Source organism: Pongo pygmaeus, chromosome 3 (assembly GCF_028885625.2).
Source record: "Pongo pygmaeus isolate AG05252 chromosome 3, NHGRI_mPonPyg2-v2.0_pri, whole genome shotgun sequence".
Lineage (NCBI taxonomy): Eukaryota > Metazoa > Chordata > Mammalia > Primates > Hominidae > Pongo > Pongo pygmaeus.
This window is the reverse complement of record NC_072376.2, coordinates 141,177,042-141,196,431: the sequence shown is the minus strand read 5'-3', so window position 1 is coordinate 141,196,431 and position 19,390 is coordinate 141,177,042. Positions and strand designations below refer to the sequence as shown.

Below are 19,390 nucleotides of genomic sequence, written 5' to 3'. Positions count from 1 at the left end.
GAAAATCTTAAAGAAATGTTATAATGTATAAATTATAGCTACCAATACTCAAAATGAGTCAAGAAATGAAAAACATTCCAAATACATACCATTAATAATGTAATGTCACCTTAATTTTGAAGTTTATGTAATTGATCCTTATATGTTGAGATTATTTCCCCTAATAATAATGGATTTGCATTGACCTGTTATTATTAATAGTGAAAATAACCTACTTTTTAGGGGCCCTTTATAAGCCGCAATATGTTTTTTAAAGGTGGTTAAAATTATCTTTAAGTGAGCAGGAATTGAATCAATGGTCATGGCCCCATTAGTGTGATGCTCCATCAACCGAGTGCAGCTGGAGAGCTCACATGTGTTTACTGATGTGGTAACAGGAGGGGGGCAAGCCAGCCTCATCTTGTGCATGTCAGTGCCCTTGTTCAGACTGCACTGGACAGTTGGCATCATTCTAACCTTAACTTGTGTTCAAAACATTATTTGTTAGCAGATGATACCTTTCTTTCAGAAGCATTACTGGCATATCCATTGACAGGGTGGGTGAATGGGCTAGTAAACATAAATTTAAGGACTCAAAATTATTTGTTATTACAGCTGGAAGGAATCGAGTCAAACATCAATACTCTACAGATGAGAAAACTGCAGTGTGAGGAGGTTAAGTCCCTTGCCCAAGGTCATGGAGGTATTAAGTGCTGGAGCTGGGACTAGAATTACATCTTCTGTTTCTGCACTGGTCTCCACGGTGAAGGCTGCTGGATTCCACACTGGTATGTGGAGGAAATGACTTGCAAGGGTAGAAAGAAAGAAGCTTTGATCTCCCAATGGCTCAGAACTTCTTTTAAAAAGTGATTTTTGTTGGCATGACTGGGAACACTGCCCTGGCAAGTCTCTGTTGTCTGACCTCTTCTATATAAACCCAAGCCATGGCCAAGGGAGCTAGGAGCTCTGGCTGCCTTGAGGGTCCACATCTGGGCAGGCACCAGGAGAATTGCTCTGAGGCTCAGGCTCCTGACAATTGCACATACACCCGGGGCCTACATTCAGAATTCTTGTCTGCCGATGAGGTTCAAGGGCCAGCTGTAGTGCCAAATCAGGCCCTGGAGGTCCCCAAAGTGCTAGCCATTAAGTCTTTAGTTCCTGGATTTAGAGGAAGCCAGGGAGGAGGTCCTAGAAGTGAAGGCCAGGGTACATTTGGGGTGGTGTAGAGTATTCAGTGGGTCTCATGCAGTGATTTACCAACTAATAGATATTTCAATAATTAACAACTAGTACATTTTTACTAGCTTATACAGTAGTCCTGAAATGAAACCTGCATATGCCCATTTCAGATGAAATACTCTTAATGAGATACTCAGTTTAGAAGTATCCCAAGGAGTAAACTCAGTTTTATATGCTGGTGCAAGAAATGTTACCCAAAGTATGGGATGTGCCCTGGGAACCTGGGGCACACAGTGAATCGTAGTGTGTAGGCCCCCAGTCCACCCACCCCAATCTCTCATTTATAGGCCCCATACCCCCTACCCCTGCCAACTCATCCATCCCTTCAACACACACACACACACACACACACACACACGCATGCATACACAAGGCAAACATCACAAGCAATTCTGAAAAGAAAATTACAGAAGAACATGAGCCTAAGGGTGTATGTGTATAAGGGTCCTTGGCTTACATATGAGTCTCTGTCTTTCTCTCTGCTACCTCCCTCACCTAAACATCTGTTAGGAGCTTTGAGATTTTTTAAACCTGCATGAGTGACACCGGGAAAATTACCCCATCCTCAAACAGGTTTGGGCTCTAGGAATGGTTCTGCCCAGCAGCCCATCTTTCCATCTAGTTGAGACCGAGCAATGAAGTCAAAGAACATTCTTTGGTCAAATATGCTTTGGCCTGGATTTGCTAGAAGAGCTCTTTGGACTTGCTGAGAACTCACTCAATTACTGAATCTTCTTTCATTTAGCTTTTGTGTTTCCTGGACAGAACTCAAGAGGAAGATATTATTGTAGTGGGGTTAAACAAGGTCACTCTAGTCTGAGTGACAGACAATAATAACGAGCCCCAGAAAGGTACCTGTTTTTCAGGGTGGTGTGATGAGTATTACACAAGAATCTTGCAAGCCATCTTTTACGAGGCCAGCAAGATCACAGAAGGCAATATCCAGTTTGCTCAGAGACAAGCTGTTTGCTAATCAAGTTTTCTTATACTCAGAACTATGGAAACATTTTCAAAGGTATTATTCTCGGCAGGTTTCCAATAATTCAACATTTCCAGACTTATCCAAATGGCTTCTGAAATATTTGCTGTTTGTTGAGAGCAGCTTTCAGGATGAGGTAATTAAAAGAAACCTATCAATTTGAGATTTTTTTTCCATGAGTAAATAATGTTGACATACTGCTCAAATAAACCCACAATTTACTGCAATCTGTTTTTAGACAAACCCTCCACTTTAACCTCCAAATGGGAAAAAACGAAGAGACTTTCCTCTTCTCATTTAATCAAGAACATATGTTCAAAGATAATACCGGAGGCTTATTCTGGGAAGCGTTCTGCTCTTCCTCCGACAGCCACGCAGCGAGCTCACGAGGCAGCCTCCACACATAATGAAAGCAAACGCCACCATAAATCTCCCGCTCGGCGGAGGTCACTTCAGAAAAATCGCCCGCTGCTCAAATAAGCACCGGCTCTGCTGAGGCACATGGAAGGCGAAAAACACCGACTGTGATAAACACCAGCAGGTAGGCTCCAAACGGAGGCCAACCCAGGCAACTCGGAGAGAAGAGAGCCGGGATGAAGCAGGTGTGTGTGCATGTGTGTGTTTACACACAACAGCCCTGGCCCAGTGTGTTCTGGCTGCGAGAACAAGCAACCGCACCGCGAGAGGAGCTGCTCTCCCCACTGGGAGGAGAGCTCTGGAGGCACCAATTTTCATTAAACCTAAGAGTACACACAGGGGCAGGGGGCCAAAACAGTCCTCGAAACTGAGGCTTTTAAAAACATCTGTTGGGAGCATTGAGATCCTAGAAGAGAGAGAGAGAGAGAGAGAGCTCAGAGTCCAGCACTTTCATTTCCAGACTGTGAGTCATAAAAGGAGTACGTAAATCCTTATCGCCAGAATACGCTGACCCAAGTCTGGGTTTATGAACACCTGAAGTACATTTCATGAGAATTAGCTTTAAATATCAACCTGATCACAAAGCTTGAAAGGTTTTCTCCCATCTCAGGATGACTGGAGTCCTCTGGAACCTGGAATGGAGTTTTCTGACAGCAAAGGATTACAGGAGCGTAACAGAAATTATGGAGATTTCCCTGCCAGGCATAAGGATGTGATCACTGTAGGCACCTGTGGGCCCAAGCAGGTTACCCACCAATATCCCTTTAAACACCAAATTATGGACTATTAGGCCACTGCTTCAAGGCTTCTACAAATGTGAAACCTTGACAAATTCCCAAATAAAAGCCATAAAACCAATCATTTTTTAAACCTGTATGAGTGACACCAGGAAAATTACAGCAGTGTGGCAGGTCACTGTGAAATAAAGCTGCCAGAAAGAAGCTTATGATACTGTCATGGAAAAGGCAATTAGAAGGTTACTTTCTCTCAAGTCTAAGATTGGTTCTTGTTCTTCCTACAGCTCCCTGCCTTCCACCTCCCTGCTGCAAAATGGATCAATCTATAATAAGTAGTAGTTATATATCATAAGGCAGCAATTCCTTTTAGTTGTTCCACTATAAAAAAGCATCCAGATTTAGAACTTGACAGGAACCAGTATCGCCTGCCCCCCAGAGCCGGCAGAAAGTCTGTGTATGTCATTCAGCCAGCATGGAGTCTGGGTGTTTTAAAAGCTTTAATTTGAAGGGGATAAAAAACCTGGGCGTTAAGCAATTTGGCTGTGGATATTTAATGCATCAGCCATGCTATAGAATTGGAGTCCTCTATTTAAAATGAGAAATTGAAAACTTACACACTCTGTAGGCAAGGTGTAAGTAAATGTAGGATGGTAAGCAGAAATCAGCTGAGAACCTGCAGAAATGCCATTAGAAGGACTAATGGCATGGTTCAGAAGTGGCCTTAAACAAATGCTAGGGTGTCGTTTGTAAGTGTGTAAAACAGGTCTGGCTTTTAATTAGCAGGAGCCATCTCTCCCTGTGTTTAGGAAAAGGCATTACTTCTCAAAGAGAATATCCTAACGGGGTCTACATAGGGACCAGGAGGAAACAATGGCCTGGGAGTTGAGATTTCCCTCAAGGCACGTTCCTCCTCAATGGCAGCGTGGAGATTGGAACTCAGTCTCCTTATCTCTAATTTCTACTCTAACACACTTATTGTAGGTAGAAAAATGCATCCCAAAGATGCCTACTTCTTAATCCCCAGAACCCGTACATACAGCACCTTACATGGCAAAAGCGACTTTGCAGATATGATTAAGTGTTTTGAGATAGGGAGATTACCAGGTGGCCCAACGGAATCACAAGGGGCCTGATATGTATGAGAGGGAGCAGGAGAGTGAGGGTCAGAGTCAGAGAGATACTGGAAGATGCTATACCACTAGCTTTGAAGATGAAGGAAGGGTCCACAAGCCAAGGAATGCAGGCAGCCTCTAAATGCAGGAAAAGGTAAGGAAATCGGTCTTACAGCCTCCATAAAAATGCAATCCTGCCAATGCCTTGATTTCAGCCTCATGAGACCCTTTCAGACTTCTGATTTCTAGAACTGTAAGAGAATACATTGCGTTGTTTTAAGCCACTAAGTTTGTGATGATTTATTACAGTACCAAGAGGAAATCACTACAGTGTTCTAGCTGGGGATTACATTTCCCCACCTCATTTTGATCTACTCAAAGTAGTCCATTACCTCAATGCTGGTCAGAGTCTTTTTATAAAGACTTTTTGCTTTTGCTTCTATAAGCAAAAACAACAGAATTCAGATGCTTCTGCAGTTCTCTCTGGTATGGAGAGCAGGTGTAATCCCGAGACCCATAACCTTGAGTTGGACCAGCGTGTACCAAGGTGGGGCTTGGCAGGAGTGGTCCACCCTTTTGGGAAGGAGTGTTTTATCACTGACGTTGTTAAGGGTCACCACAGCAGATTTTTAGTGGGTTTTGTTGTTTTTAAATTCTCATAGGCAGTGCACCTCTTATTGCCTGTTCCAGCATGATCTGCTCCCACTGCCCACACCCACCATTAACCTCCACCATTGGTCTTTAGTGTCTTCTACTTTCCTTTTTGGATTTTGTTTTTGTTTGTTTTATTTTTTAAATTTTTTAATTTTCCTTTACGACACTCTCTCTTGTGGCACCTTGTTAGCTCTCTGCTCTGTGTCTCTTTCCCATATGAATGATTCCTAAAGGAAAGATTTTTTCTAATTGTCAGCTCTGTGTTAAGAAATTAGTTGGAAAGAACTTAAAGTATGATGGTTCATCAACTATTTCTGGTGTATTAGAATACTGTATTTCATTTGGGTGTGTTTCATTAATGACTTCTACCCTCTTGTCCCTGCTGCTTCTGTAAAGCCTTCAAGACCCCTCAAAGTTAATCTCTACAGGTGAAATTTCAGGCTCCTGGTTGGGGTGGGCCTTTTCCAGAGTGTCTCATGTACACTGTGTAGATACAGCTTTGGAGTCAGACAGATCAGGGTTTGACTCCCTGACCCACCATTTACTAGTGATGTCACCTTGAAAAAAATTATTTATTGTCTCACTTTGTTTATCTGTAAAATGGAGAACATAACAATGATCTTGCTCCATAGTGAGAAATTAATGAGATTTTGTATTTCAAGTGTTTAGCAGAGTATGACCCATACAAGCCACAGAAATCGTGGTGGTGGTGAAGTCACAAAGTGCTTGGTGCCTGTACTTCTCAGATTCTGAAACTTCTGGTCATGTAGGATTTGAGAGCCCATTTACATCCCATGGGGCCAGAAGTTTCAGAATCTGAGTGTTGAAAAGAAATATCCACCAAATGTGTAACAGCAGCAAGCATTTACACATGGCTAGCTGTGAACCTTCTTCTTGGATAGCGGGATCCAACAGGAATAAGCAATGGTAAGAGATGATCTACAGCCCTGTCCAAAAGAAGCTCATGGTTTAATAGGGACAAGATATAAAGACATAATTACTGAATTACTGGCATTTATCACTCTATATGAAGTGTTATTACAACTGAGGATGATGAGAAGACCCAGGAGACAAAATCTTCCAAGGGAATCAGGAACAAGGGCACAGAGGTAATGAATTTTGAGTTGGGTCCTGGAGTGTGAGTAGGAGTTTGCAAAGCAGAAAATAGGAGAAAAATTATACTAGGCAGAGAAAAGTGTATAAGAAAAACAAAGTAAAAGAATATCAACAGAGAACATCTCCTGAGCATAACAATAATATTGAAACCATGAGTACAAATTAAATCCAGTTCAATGAGTTAAAGCCATGGCCACTTGCACTGAATCATCAACAACTTAACTTTCTCTGGATCTGCTGCAAAGTGATTTCAGGGTCACACCAAACATTCTTCCTTGACTAAAAACGATGCCTTGAGAATTCACTGATGGCCACAGTGAAATCAATACTAATCAGGTAATATGCACTGGCCCTGAGATAATAGAGCATCTAGAATCCCAATGTATGAATTCATACCTAATCAATATACTGCCTTAGATGAGTTGAGGATTTGTTCACATTCCAAAGCATTTTAGTAAGATGCTAAGAAAAGTCAATAACTTATTAAATACCAGTTACCTCATTAAAACAAACGATTAATCATCTTTTTTGCTATTATATTGGGACCACAGATCTGACCTTATATATTTTTCATTGGTGTGTATGCTCACAGGTTTACTCCATTCATTAGAGGAAATGACAGAACTCATGATAGCAATGCTATCAAGAAGGAAGTTTCAGTTTAAGAACCCCTCTGGGCTTGCAGAATGACACACACTGCAGCCAAGATGGTGCTACTACAAGAAATGGACTCCCCAGCACATTATTGAAGAAAAAAAAAACCTGCAGCAATCAAAAAAAAAAAAGAGGGGATGGGGGCAAAGCTTTAACTTCAGCTGGAAGTGATGAAAATTAATTGTTAGTAGAAGAGACCTTATGCTACTAAAATAATAATCATCACTTCAAATATTTCCTGCTCTTGAAATATTTTGTCAGTGCCCTGTGATATCAAGAAATAAAGTTACGTTCATTTCCAGTTTTAAGATGGAAATGGGAGTTCACATTAGCGTACATACATATTTTGTGAAATGGAAAAATGAGACCCACTGTCAGCCACAATAATAAGTACATTCCTCAAAAAATGAAGACTTCTGGTCCGATTTCATTGACCTGTTAGGAATGGTTAACTTTTTATTTTTTTTTTTTGAATACAAATTTTGAGTTGTCTCTTCCAAGGCCATCATGTCATCAATTTCTTAGGAATACAGAGAAAAGGTTGAACTATATGCCTATGAATCTGTGAATAAATTACTCTTCTTATCTATGGAAATGTCCCCTACACTTAAAAAGTATGGTCAGCATTATGTAAGCTAAACCGAGAAGTGCTGAGTTAAACAAAATTCTCTCACTAAATTATATATGATAGGGTTTTTTTTTTCCCTAGGAATCTTTGAATAGCATTTCTTAAGAAATTGTGATTATTAGGTCCAAATAATTTAAAGTTGCCATTTCATTTAGAGTTGGTTGATTTTTGTGTGAATGTTTTTGCAAAGAGCATCATACGTGAGTCTTCCCTGCAGCCTGCACAGTGCAGTGGAAAGAAAAGAGACACTGCATTTCTTAGTCTGGATTTGAATCCTAACCACCCTCAGACTGTCTTTAGTCAGTAACTTTACTTTTCTAAGTCAGTATTTTCAGATATTAAATAGAGGTAAATAACATTTCCCCTACGTACCTCACTGAAGTATCATTATGATGAGCTAAAGTCATGTGTATAAAAGAATATTATAAAATCTGGGACCCTAACTGGTTAGTCGTCCTGTGTTGTTGCACTAAAAGAGACACAACAAAAAGAAACCCAGCAACTGGAAGTTAAAGTTATTCTGAAATTTATTTGTATCTTTAAAGAGTATTAAAAGAGATCTAATTTATAATTCACAGCACTTTTTTTTTCCTTTTTATTTATTTATTTATTTATTTTTTGAGACTGAGTTTCACTCTTGTCGCCCAGGCTGAAGTGCAATGGCGTGATCTCTGCTCACTGCAACCTCCACCTCCTGGGTTCAAGCAATTCTCCAGCCTCAGCCTCCTGAGTAGCTGGGATTATAGGTGCCCACCACCATGCCCAGCTAATTTTTGTATTTTTACTAGAGACGGGGCTTCACCATGTTGACCAGGCTGGTCTTGAACTCCTGATCTCAGGTGATCTGCCTGCCGCAGCCTCCCAAAGTGCTGGGATTACAGGCATGAGCCACACGCTTGGCCAATTCATAGCACATTTCTGATAGTCCCCTCTTACTGTACCTCTCAAGTTCTCTCACACTCTCACATTCTCACATGTGGTTGTTTTGGAGCCCCTTTCTTTATCAACTCCTCCCTCTCAACTCTCCACCCAACCCCTCTCCAACACTCAGGACTTAAAGCTTGTCTATATCTGTCTTCTCCCCCATCCCCTGTGTACCACCTCTTCTCCTCAAGCTCTTTATTGCATATATCATTTTGGCTTTCTGCCTTTCTTCCATACAGCTATGCCCCAGATTCTCCACCAGAAAAGCCTAGGGGGAATCCAGCAGGCAAAAATCTTCCATGCAACACTCCTATCCCCAAGCAAGTGGTATAGAATGAAGAGACGGAGAATATTCATACATTCATATTTTTCACTTTGGGAGGCTGAGCAGGCAGATCACCTGAGGTCAAGGGTTTGAGACCAGCCTGGCCAACATGGTGAAACCCCATCTCTACCCAAAATACAAAAATTTGCCAGGCGTAGTAGCACATGCCTGTAATCCCAGCTACTCGGGAGGCTGAGGCACGAGAATCGATTAAGCCCAGGAGGCAGAGGTTGCAGTGAGCTGAGATCGTCCCATTGCACTCCAGCCTGGGCAACAGAGTGAGACCTGTCTGAAAAAAAAAACAAAACACGCACACACGCACATAATTTTAATACTTTTTGCACATTAATATTTTCACTCTAGCTGTTGTTCTCTATGCATATTAATAATTATATTGTCTTTTATTTTTTAGTTTAGGTAATAAGGTCTTTATTTTCAAAATAAGTAAAACAAATCACAAAGAATTGACCCAGCAGTTGATTCAGGATCCCAGAATTAGTCAAGAATGTAGGTAGAAAGTGAATTTTAATTTTTTTCTACTCTACAGAACAGTGGTTCCCAGAGTATGTTCTAAGATATCCCTAGAGATGCCTCTGAAAAAGAAATCCAAAGCCAAATACAACAGAAAAATGCTGTATTCTGTCTTCCTTCAGGGGGCGGGGGTCCACAATGCATACTGGCAACCGAGGGAAGTCCTGAGTTTGTAAAGAAATCTATTCACAAAAACAGAGATTAGAGACTTAGTGGGAAAAGCAAGATTATAAAACATTTAGGACAATATCTTTAATCTCTTGTAGGGAAACTTTCTTAAATTGGACCCCAAAAGCACAACCATAACATAAAAGATTGATACATTCATCTCTATTAAAATGTAAAACTTCTCTTCATGAGAGAACATCATTAAGAAAGTGAAAACATGAATCACAAATTGAGAGAAGAAATTTTTCAAATATGTAACTTAAGAATTACAATGAAGAAAGCATAAAGAACTCCTAAAAGTCAATAAGGAAAAGACAACCCAGTTAGAAATTGGGCAAGAACGTGGATAATAGCATTTACAGAAGAGGAAACTCAAACAACCAATAAATATATGAAAAGATGCTCAAATTCACTAGCAATAAAGGAGATGAGAACCAAAATCACAATGAGATGGGCAAAAAATTCAAGTCTGACAATACCAAGTGTTGATGGGGATATGGAGCAATGACATTTAAAGCCTGTTAGACTGAATGAAAATTAGAACTGTCCCTTTGGATCACAATTTGGTTTATCCTACAAAGGTGAAAATGTACCTACCCTCACAGCCACTGATACATACCCTAGAGAAATTCTTGCACATGTGCTCTAAAAAACATTTACCAGAAAGTTCCTAGCACCATTGTTTGTGATGGCAAAACACCAAAGCCAAAATAATATTAATCAGACATTAAATGGCAAATGAATTGTTCATAAACAAAATGAATAATGACAATGAAAATTAACTACAGCTATGTTTATCAACACAGATGAAGTCCAGAAACACAGAATGGAATAAAGGACAAGCCTTAGAAGAATATCCACTGCATGCTTTTTTATAAAGCTAATTCAAAAGCTTTTCAAAAAAAATTTTTTTGAGACAGGGTTTGCTCTGTCACCCAGGCTAGAGTACAGTGGCACCATCTAGGCTCACTGCAGGCTTGACCTCTTGGGCTCAAGTGATCCTCCTTTCTCAGCCTCCTGAGTAGCCTGGGACTACAGGCATGTGCCACCATGCCTGGCTAATATTTTTTCAAAAATTTTTTATAGAGATATGGTCTCACTAAGTTGCTCAGGCTGGTCTTGAACTCCTGGCCTCAAGCAATCATCCCACCTTGCTGAGATTACACGTGTGAGGCACCATGCCCAGCCCAAAAGCATAAACAAATTTAAAATATATTATTTAAGGATATATATTTATATACCTATAGTAGAACCATTATGAAAAACAAAACTCAAACACAAAATTCAGAATACTGATTACTCTGGGGAAAGGAGGAGGCTACAATCAGAAAGGGGCAACCAGGGGACTCTGGGATTGGCAGTGTATTTGTTAAGCTGGGTTTTTATTGTTCTTTATAGTGTGTGTGTGTGTGTGTGTGTAAATTTTTTGTATGCATTAATATTACATGCATTCATTTTAATGTTTAATTTAACTTATTTAGCTCAGTATCTCACAGACATTGCCCATGTAATCCTTTTATCTCCTTAGACACAGTCAAGGTCTGTTTCAGAAACACTGCTCTAGGCCTTAAAACCTCTCTTTTGGCAAAGAGACTCGCCCCAGCCAAAACTTGGGGCTATTATTCCAGCAGGGCCAGGATGCCAGAGCAGATGCCTAGCTTTTCCTGGGGCCACGCTTCTCCAGGCCATGCTTGTGCATGTCTTCATAAGCACACATGAACTGTATATACTAGCCTTACCTCAGGTTTTAAAAGTCCTTGTTGTGGAAGTAGCAGGAGGTCTGCTGATGTGTACAAAACTAACTGATATTCAACTCCCCCATGTCCTTGGAGTCCACTTCCCCTCCCCAGCCTGTCCAGGCACACATGGCAGGAGAGATGACACTCCAAGCAGAGGTGCACATTCCTGTAAGAATGAAAATTATTCTGGAGAGCTCAGTGTTTTCTGGGTTTTACCATGGAAGTATCTAGACAGGCGCAGCATTTTCTGAGGCAATTCCTCTGTGCAGCTAATGCCTAATAATCTTCCAATACAAATAGCTCCTGCTGGGCTTTTGATGTTCACACCTTGGTGGATTCGTTGAGAGATACTTTACAGCTGGTTGCATTGCTGAGAAGCCAACATATTTTTCCCCATGCCTTTGCTGATAAAGGACTTTTGAATCGCTGTGATTGTAGCAATATTAAACTCCCATGCATGGCCGTTGGACTTTAGTCCCTCATTAGTATCAGGTTTAATGAGGTCAGGCTAAGAGAAGATTGCATGGTCTTAAACTGAGTTGATATTGATTGTCACTACCATGGAGTAGCCTACTATACTTTAAACCCCTGGTTCAGAGGGAATATTTCATTTTTGCTAACATTGTCTTCCATTGTGAAGATTGATTTCAGCATAATGATCCATCACCTGAGGAGATTCACTCTGCTGCTTCGAAACTCATATTTTGTAACCAGACATTTCATATTCTCTGAGTCTCCCGTTCCCAGTTCCCCGGCTTACTGCACCTGCTTTTTCATAGCTCACGGCCCTCCCTCCTTACAGGGGATGCCACAGAGATGTTCACCTCTCACTTCTTTTTCTCCAGTTTCTTTTTCTAGAAACCTTGTCACTTACACACAGTTTCCAGCTCAAGAGCAAGCCATCTATCATCACATGAGGTGAAAGTGGCATGGGGTAGTGTGTGCTGAAGCAGAACCAACATGGAAATGGTGAATTTGTTTTCACAAAGTGTCAAATGGACCGAGGTGTCCTTAACACACTGGCTTTACCCCGGAATGGCATTTGGAGGGCAGGGAGCTGATATTTTCCTCAACCCAAGGCTAGGAGGTCAGATGAGCAGCATGAAGATACTGGAAATCCATCCTAACTGTCTCCCTGGGTCTCACGTCACCCTTTCTCTTTGCACATCTGCTCAGTCTCCTCTCTTTCTCTGCTCACCAGCCTTCTCTGGTCTCAGCCCATAGAGCAGAGCTCATGACTGCCCCAGGTCTCCTGAGGACACATAGTCCACCCATACTACTCTCCAGTCCCAAATCCAAATTACCAGAGTTGCAATTTCAGTTGACCCTGTCTGGGTCAGCTGCCAATCCACTGGAGCCAGAGGTCAGGGGCACATGCACCCAGATGTTCCTGGGGGCCACTTCCTCTGACTCCAGGCACCCAATTAAGAGTGTTATTACAAGCTGGACAGACATACCAAAGTGCATCCAATATGTGCACCTGTCCTTAAGAGCATAATAATACTTTAAAAAATCATGATGATGCATTCTATCATTTATTTCACAAATAATCAAGGAACCCCTAATTTGTCAGGCACTGTGCTAGGCTCTGAGGATTCAGGCAGATGAAGTCCAGCCCTCTAGTGGGAGAGATAAACAAAAGAACAACCAACTTACAAACAAAATAATAACAGATTGCAATAACTGCCACATAAAAAATGGAAGGGGTTATGTGACAGAGTATTTGAGGGATGCACGTGGAGGCATGCTTGTCTGAGGCCCTCTTGAAGAGCTAATGTTAAATACCTAAGGAAGGAGGTGATTTCAGTAGAGGGGATGGGGGCCCTGAGGTGGAAAAGAACCTAGGGGATACAATATGAGTTTAGAGACACGGACAGGATCCAGTTCATCTGGGGCCTGTGCGCCATGCTAGGAGGCGGGGCTTTTATTCTAAGGGCACAAGGAAGATGTTGACAAAGATCAAGCAGAGGAGAGTTTGATCTGATTTATGTTTTTAAAAGATGACTTTGGGGTGGGATTGTGTGGAAGTAGGGAGGCTGGTTAGGAAGCTGTTGTGGTAGTTCAGGAGAGAGCAGATGAACCTTTGGGAGGGTGACAGTCATTAGGATGGACAGATGCTACAGTCCAAATGTTTGTGGCCCCCAAAATTCATACACTGAAATCCAATCCCCAACGTGATCATATTAAGAGGTGAGGCCTTTAGGAGGTGATTAGGTCATGAGTGGGGAGCTCTCATAAATGGGATTAGTGCTCTTATAAAAGAGCCTAGGGGCTCATTTGCCTATTCTACCAGGTGAGGAAGCAGCAAGAAGGTGCCATCCATGAATCCGAAAGTGGGCCCTAACCAAATCTACTGGCACCTTGATGCAGGACTTCCAGCCTCTAGAACCATGAGAAATAAATGTTTGTTGTTTATAAGCTGCTCAAACTGTAGTCTTTTGTTGTAGCTGCACAAACAAACTTAAGACAACAGAAGAACCAGATTCTAGATGTATTTTGTAGTAGGACAGCCCAGAACTTGCTGATGCATAGGATTTGAGGTGGAAAAAAAAGAATTTCAGATGACTCCTAGCTTAGGTTTCAGTGGCTGCATGGATGGTGAGCCATTTTCTGGAACAGGGCAGATTGGAATGACTGACCAGATCTTTATCACAGAAGACGTCAAAGCAAGAACTCTGCAGCCCCAGACATCGAGGTTCTTGGAACCTGATCTGCTGAGAAACTCTTGGTTCTCTCTGTAGTCCAAGGGCTCTAATTCTCATAGACCATCACCATAATTCCACTTCAGTCACCCCAACCACACCTCCTCACTCAAAACCTACCTATCTATCCCTAGGATGCTTAGAGGAAGAAAGGCTTGGGGTTGACACAGTGAATTAACCCAAATATCAATTCTCTCCTTTCTAACTCTGTACATTGTTAGGACAACTTTGCTCCAAGTGCCATATCAGCCTCCACCTCTACAATAAGGGCAGGGAGAACATATTTACTTCACAGAGCTTTCATTTTTAAAACTGAAAGAAAGCTATACATGTAAAGTACTTACCCCAGTGCCTACATTATGTTGAGTATTTGATATACATTGGATGTCATTATTCTTAGCATTTCTTTTTTTTCATTTCTTTTACTTTTTCAAAGTAAATTTATTACCAGGTATAAATTTGCTGCTTACACAGAGAGACTGGAAATAAGTTTTGTCTTTAGCTCTACAGATGAGGGATGTTTTGTAGCAGTGTAATTATCCAGGCAAAAAACTTCACCACCAGGAAAATAGATGTGCAATTGCATTTGCCCAAAATAAAAATTAAGATAAAGACAGAAAATCTTTTCCTGATTTGTGAAATTATTTGTATGAAATGTCTTACCAAGATATAAAATTAAATTACATTTAGTTATACATTTAATTAATTCCTTATTGAAAAGAATAAAATACATGAAATGAGAACTATTCCAGAAATTCAGTACATAGGGTCATTGTCCAATGGAGATCAATATAACGGGATTTTACTTGCGTTTCCTGCCAAAGAATAGCTTTTCTGGCAGGTAGACATCACTTAGAGGTTGAAGACAACAAAAGAATGTCTCACTAAGGAGCATTCTGGTATCTCTTTTCCTATAAATTCTCAAGTGTGGAGCAGACAGAATATGTCCACTAATTAAATTTAATAATCTCTTTCAAGAGGTTAGCACTTACGCTATCTAACGTGATTTCCTATTCCATATCCCTCAGCCATATATTTTGTCTTGGAGGCCATCTCATCAGACAGGAAGATAATAAACTCTCAAGACTAGGGGGGACCTTAAAGGCCAACTCATCCACCTCTCCATCAGGATAGAAAATAAATGAGATAAATAAATATTCTCTGCTGTTCGAGTTCTACCCAAAGCATAGAATAGCCAATAGCCTTGGATAGAACATACAGGGGAATAGCTACCGCTATTCCCACCATCCCACATTCAGCTGCCCTTGCAGGAAAAGCAAGCAATCCTGCCTCACTGATGGGCAGAGCTTCACCATGTTCACAAAGTCAAAGCAATCTCCTACTGAGATTCCATGATAGGCCTCCTCTTAGTCTTAGTAGTGGCCTTTCCATTTGAAGGAAGTCCTTATGAGCCTCAAATATCTGATAAAACCCAATACATCAAAGAAGCAGGGTGTGCTAGGCAGAATAATGAACCCCTAAAGATGCCCACATCCCAGTCCTCGGAACCTGTGAATGCATTCTCTTTGTACATGAGATATGATATTTATACGGTAATATACAAATGTATATGTATGTACATTTCTGTTCATATATATGAAGTATATTGTTACTAATCAGTGGTTAACCTTGAGATGGGGAGATTTTCCTGTCCTGGATTATCCAGATGCCCCAACGTGATCACAAGTGTCCTTATAAGTGAAAGTGGGAAGCAAGAGAGTGAGGGTCAGAGTCAGAGAGAGATTGGAAGAGGCTGCCCTCCTGGCTTTAAAGATGCAGGAAGGGGCCATGGCTAAGAAACGCAGGCAGCCTCTAGAGCTGGGAAAGGTAAGGAAACAGACTCTCCCACAGAGCCTACTGAAAGAAGCACAGTCCTGAGGACATTGCTTCTAAGCCTAATAAGACCCATTTCAGACGTCTGGCCCCAGAACTGTAAGGGAATAAATCCATGCTGTTTTAAGCCACGAAGTTTGTAGTCATTTGTTACAAGAGTAATTAAAAACCAATATGTAGGGTGGGTAAACATGAGAGGGTAACAAGAGACTTCATTTCCTCCCAAAGCCTCTTCGAAACCTCACAGGAGCCCCAGTTGAAGAGCTGTGTATGTGTGTTCCTGACCCCCAAAGGCCAACCTACAACTTCCAGCTACTGATGGCTTTTTAACATGGCATAGTGAAGGCAAACCAAGTACTCATGTGCAAAATAATTTCAAGGAGAGAGTTAAGGTGGGGAGAAATTAAAGGACATTTTAACAGGCCAGGCATGAAGTGGTGAGCATGGGAACAGAGTAGCAGTGATTAAAGAAAAGCCATAACTTTAGGGTCACTCCACCACCACCAAGCCCTAGCCATCCTGGCTTTCCCCGTTGTTCCTACAACTCACTGTGCTCATGGAGAGCTTGGGCCCTTCTGCCCGAAAAGATCTTTCCCCTGATAGTACATGGACTCAGAGCTCACATTAAACAGCACCACCTCAAGAGCTTTTCTGTGCCCACTCCATCTATAGCGCCACCCAGGCAGCATCATATGACTTTGCTTCAATTCTTTACTGAGCACTTAACAAAATTTCATGAGTTTCTTATTTATATGTTTACATATTTATTTATCATCTATTTTATCCACCTGAAATATAAGCTCCATGACAACCAGCACTCTGTCTGTCTTCTGCCCACTTACATCCTCAGGGCCTAGATGAGTACCTGGCACACAGGAGGTGCTCAATAAATACATGTACAAGGAACAAATAAAAGCAGAAAGTCCTCAGTTACTCATTGGGTACAGAAGGAAACAGAAGGATGAATCAGGAGTGCTGGGAAGGGAAGCGTGTGGTCCCTTTAAACGATACAGAAGAGGGACAGGGAAGTGCTGGGTAGAGGAGGGCGGGTCCCTGGCTAGGGCTTCACCCCCACAGACCTTGGTGAGGACAGGCACTTCTGCCTATGTGCCCAAATGTTACATTTCCCAAGATCACCCAGGCCCACCACACCCCCATCCTGGGGCTACAAAAACCTGAGACCCTAGCAAGGCAGAGAGAGGTGGCTGGACGTCGAGAGGAACATGTCAGTGGAAGTAGACACAAGTGGCTGGATGGCGAGAGGACGTCGAGGGGAGCATGCTCGCAGAAGAGCACACCGACAGACTCTGCAGGCCATCCACTTGCAGGTCGAGGCGGAGCTTGGCCGGGGCACTCTGAGGAGAGCAAGGGCACCCAGCGGCCCACCTCCGGGGGAAAACTATCTCCCTTCTGGCTCGTCCATCAGCGAAGAGCTACTTCTACTCAATAAAACTTTGCATTCATTCTCCAAGCCCATGTGTGATCCGATTCTTCCGGTACATCAAGGCAAGAAACCCTGGGATATGGAAATCCCTCTGTCCTTGCAACAAGGTTCATCGAGCTGGTTAACGCAAGCTGCCTATAGATGGCAAACTAAGAGAGCACCCTTTAACACATGCCCACTGGGGCTTGAGGAGCTGTAAACATTTACCCCTAGACACTGCCGTGGGGTCGGAGCCCCGCAGCCTGCCAGTCTGTACGCTCCCCTAGAGCTCTGAGCAGCGGGGCACTGAAGAAGCAAGCCACACGCCCATTGCATGCCCTGCAAGGGGGACAAGAGAACCTTTCCCGTTTCAATATATGGCTCCAACATGTTTACCCTTAAGTACCTAGAGAGGGTGGTGCCATGGACAGAGATAGGAGAACAGAGAGAAAATGTAAATTCAGGACATAAAGCCAAGGATGAGTTTGATTTTCAGTATGTCAGGCATGAAATAATAGCAGGAAGACTTGTGGGCACTAGAACTCATCAACTACCAATTCAACTTGTTTTTTCATCATCTTCCTAAACTGGCTCCTGTTTTCTTCCTCTCTCTACTTCATTTGGTCACACCACCATTCAAGCAGTTGTCCAAGCTAGAAAGCTAGGAATTTATCCTGGACTCCCTTCTCTCACTCGTTCCAAAATCCAATCAGGCCAATTTTCAAATTGCCAAATTTAAGTAAGAGGCATATTTTTTCTTCCACATATGCTGCCCTTTTCTTTGATGAATCCTATCAGTATGCTATCTTGCAGTTGTTTTTTAAAAATAAATATACTTGCTCAGTTTCTTCAAGGTAAAGATAACATTTTAACAATGAATGACAAAATTACTACTTTTCAAAAGAAACCCCTATCGAAGAGAACTTTAAAAATAGATGTTTAAAAACGTTTCCATCATCTTGTGATTTTATTGCCAAAAATAATGTAAGGGGGTCATGTGTACACACATCGGTATCAGAACACTTTAAAAGCTTGGCATACAGACTTTACTAACCTATTTTACGTTTTTTAGAAAAGAGGTTCAGCAGATAACGGAAACTATTTGTTAACACGACAAAAAGTACATATCTCTTCCAGTTAGCCTGCAAGAACAACTGACTGATATCAGGGATAAAACATATTTACTAACCTGAATTTCATCAAAGACATTTGTGTCATTACTAATAGAATTGAGCACAGAGTCTCACAATTAGTAAGTGTGCTTCCATTTGGAGTTCCATATCTTTATAAGGCCTTTTCCAGCTGCATCAGCCACTACAAGCAAGAACTGAAATACACTGAGAACAAGACCTGCAAATCACAGTATCACAAGTATTAAACCAAAACTTAAACAAAATAATTAGGTGTATTCAATCATTAGGTTTGTCTATTATAAGTAAATACAATTATTTTAAATGCTTTAATCCCTTTTCTATTTTATCCTTTTACTGTTTATATTTTGGACTATGTTTTTAAATAGATATATTAGTGGAGCAATAAACATATAGTTGATTTGAAATATAAGTACACTGGGAGTGTGCAGCAGAGATTTCCATACCCACAGGATGTTCAATCACTGGAGCCAGAGGAGCCACCACAAAATGCACACAGCCCACAGCATGGAAACACTTCCATGGCTCCCCATTTTACGCAGCTGCCATCCTCTGTGACCATCAAGATGGGCGATGTGCATGCACAGAGGTGTACTGTCCTCTGGGTACACTTAGATTTCATGAGACCTGAAAGCCCTGGTAAGGAAGTAAAGCACAGCAGCAGTTTGTTAATACTGTAGCCACCAGCTTGCTGCTTGGATAAGGTGAACAAAGAGTCATGCTCAAGCCCTGGCTTCTAGCCCTCGCTCCATCCCTTTCTCTCTCTCAAAAAAGCATATGGAATGCCAGTGGGGGAGAGTCACCATATTCTAGGGATAACCTTGAATCTGCTCTAATTTAGGTTTCTGAAGGAGTAAAGCCATTACAAACCTAACACTTTATTATTAGTAACACATTGTTTGGCTGCACCCCAGTGAGTTAGGACTCCCAGGCTGAAGCCTCTTCCTTACAAAATCACATCTCAGCTTCCCCATCCCTGCTTTCCTCTCATGCCTCACTTTCTACCACCTTTGGTCTCACACTTTACCCTCTGGTGCCTGCACATATCATGCTTTGTTCATAGTCTCCTTTGCCCAACA

The 19,390-nt window shown here is 41.7% G+C and overlaps 1 long non-coding RNA gene across 1 annotated transcript; it reads left to right on the top strand.

Moving 5' to 3' along the window:
- The first annotated feature begins 2,546 nt into the window (after positions 1–2,546).
- Positions 2,547–7,188, top strand: LOC134739466 (uncharacterized). Its single transcript, XR_010126138.1, has 3 exons — positions 2,547–2,738; positions 3,636–4,617; positions 6,826–7,188. It is a non-coding gene; the product is annotated as an uncharacterized LOC134739466 (long non-coding RNA).
- Positions 7,189–19,390: the final 12,202 nt, after the last annotated feature.